This window comes from Copidosoma floridanum, unplaced genomic scaffold, assembly GCF_036245765.1.
Source record: "Copidosoma floridanum isolate Cflo_tuat_1 unplaced genomic scaffold, Cflo_Japanese_pri ptg000047l, whole genome shotgun sequence".
Lineage (NCBI taxonomy): Eukaryota > Metazoa > Arthropoda > Insecta > Hymenoptera > Encyrtidae > Copidosoma > Copidosoma floridanum.
In genome coordinates this window covers 1-2500 of record NW_028321924.1, presented here as the reverse complement: position 1 = coordinate 2500, position 2500 = coordinate 1, and the positions used below count along the sequence as shown (strand labels likewise).

The following is a 2500-nucleotide window of genomic DNA, read 5'->3' as shown; positions in this document are numbered from 1 at the left end:
TCCGCTTAATAATATGCTTAAATTCAGCGGGTATTCTCGCCTGCTCTGAGGTCGTCTTGATTAATTTTTTTTATGTACGATAATTATTTTGTCTCAACATTGTGCTTTTCGAAGTTCAATTGAGACAAAAAAAAAAATATTTTCACACACGTACAACGTTGGAAAAAAAAAAAAATAACAAAAAAAAAAGAAAGATAAAATAAAAGGATTGCACATCGACCGGATGGTAATGTTTTTTTTTTGTCTCCTATTTTTTCTTCCTTCCTTTCCTCACCTCCTGCGACGCTTTATTTTTTTTTTGCTTTGCTTTCAAAACCGCGACGCAAAAGTATTTTTGACGATCGTACGGCTCGTCCGGTCCGCTCTTGATTCAACAGTGTTCGGATGAACAATTATTTAATGAGAGCTCCGGGACTCGGGCGAACGACGACCAAAAAAGAAAAGTTGGGAAGAAAAAAAAAAACAATAAAAAATAAAAAGAATGACAAACGATTCAAACGGCATCAACGTTGCCGCTTTAACCGGTCAAATTTTTATTTCTCGTTTTCGACAATCCATTATTTCATCTTTTCTTTTTTAAGTATTCTTTTTTTATTTCGAGCGACGCATTTGATTTCATACGAACGCCCAATTATTTCGCTCGTACACTCGAAGAAAAACTATACGACGGGTAGTTGATAACGACGCGTCGGGTTTCTCTTCGTGACCAGCAGTCTTTTTGTTTTTTTTTTTTATCGAACGACCCTCAGCCAGACGTGGTCCAGGAAATATATCCGAGGACCGCAATGTGCGTTCAAAGTGTCGATGTTCATGTGTCCTGCAGTTCACAAGTTGACGCGCAATTAGCTGCGTTCTTCATCGACCCACGAGCCAAGTGATCCACCGTTCAGGGTAATCAATTTATTTTTATCATTATTATAGTTTATTTTTCACACTTACAGTGTAATATTTTCTCGGTCAATTCGTATTTTTTATTATACGAAAAATGACCAATACAAAACGCAACGGAGAGCCAGGCTCTTTCGAATAAAAAGTGTGCCCATCGGTTCTCCGTTGGGCCACCCCGCTGCGTCCCGCAAATGCGACACGAGCGGCAGGCATTGGGGCGCACCACGAAATATTACGAAACTTTTTGATAACGAGCGGCGTCTCCCATTTCTTTTTATCTTGAGAACAAGATGAAAGGGGCAATAACGGCGACACGCATACAGTTCATAATATTTCGCGACATTTATACGCAGAGTCTCGGCTTATTGGGGCGTAAAATCATTCCAAAACCTTGGATAATAACGCGTACACGCTATTATCCTCGTAAGCTCGATCATGTCATTAAAACGAAGTGATTGCATGACCACCGAATGACGACGTTCCCCCTCGTTACAACGAGGCTTTCAACATAATAACCGTTGACTCGAGGAAAACGCTGTCCGGTCGAAATTCAATCTTCGTGATAAAATCCGTGACCAATAGCCTCGAGGTTGCCACGGCAAGACACTGGTTAATGAAAAGAAAAAATAAAGATCCGTTGTGCACGCGCACCCTACGATTTTTACGTAGGTGCGCGAGGGCAAGCGTGGCCAGCCCGATCGTATGTTTCAACTATTATAGAACAAAGACGCTAGGCATTGGCGCACGCATCGAAACCTACGACCGCCAATCCGTTAACTTAATTTTTCACAGCCCCTTGTCAAAGGAGGGAGAAAGAAAAAGTAACGTGGCGCGAGGCGCGTAAATACAACGATTATACATTTTCCTTCGGCGCAGCTTTCAAACAAAATTTCTTTTTTTTTTTTTTTTTTTCTTTCATGACAAACGTTGCGACGTCTTACGTGCGAACGTTAATGATCCTTCCGCAGGTTCACCTACGGAAACCTTGTTACGACTTTTACTTCCTCTAAATGATCAAGTTTGGTCATCTTCCCAGTGCAATCGGCAACGCAACGAGTGCGTTGCCGCGCGTCAGTCCGAAGACCTCACTAAATCATTCAATCGGTAGTAGCGACGGGCGGTGTGTACAAAGGGCAGGGACGTAATCAACGCGAGCTTATGACTCGCGCTTACTGGGAATTCCTCGTTCATGGGGAATAATTGCAAGCCCCAATCCCTAGCACGAAGGAGGTTCAGCGGGTTACCCGGGCCTTTCGGCCAGGGAGGACACGCTGATTCCTTCAGTGTAGCGCGCGTGCGGCCCAGAACATCTAAGGGCATCACAGACCTGTTATTGCTCAATCTCGTGCGGCTAGACGCCGTCTGTCCCTCTAAGAAGATTTTTGTGTACGTCGGTAGTAAAAACCAAAAACCACCGCCAGCCCCGCGCGACACCGACGGATTGGATACCGTCAAACATCGCACGAAGCATGCGACGGGGCCTTGGCCTTCGAGATACCAGAAGTAACGCCTATTTAGCAGGCTAGAGTCTCGTTCGTTATCGGAATTAACCAGACAAATCGCTCCACCAACTAAGAACGGCCATGCACCACCACCCACCGAATCAAGAAAG

General features: G+C 44.2%; 1 non-coding gene and 2 pseudogenes across 1 annotated transcript; all 3 read right to left on the bottom strand.

The window, feature by feature from the left end:
• The window catches only part of LOC149373060 (large subunit ribosomal RNA), an 8325-nt pseudogene extending 8271 nt beyond the window's left edge, over nucleotides 1–54 (bottom strand).
• A 685-nt stretch (nucleotides 55–739) lies between these two features.
• On the bottom strand, nucleotides 740–894 carry LOC149373059 (5.8S ribosomal RNA). Its single transcript, XR_016293490.1, has one exon. It is a non-coding gene; the product is annotated as a 5.8S ribosomal RNA (ribosomal RNA).
• Nucleotides 895–1839: 945 nt separating this feature from the next.
• LOC149373058 (small subunit ribosomal RNA) lies at nucleotides 1840–2500 on the bottom strand (annotated as a pseudogene; the record flags this gene model as incomplete).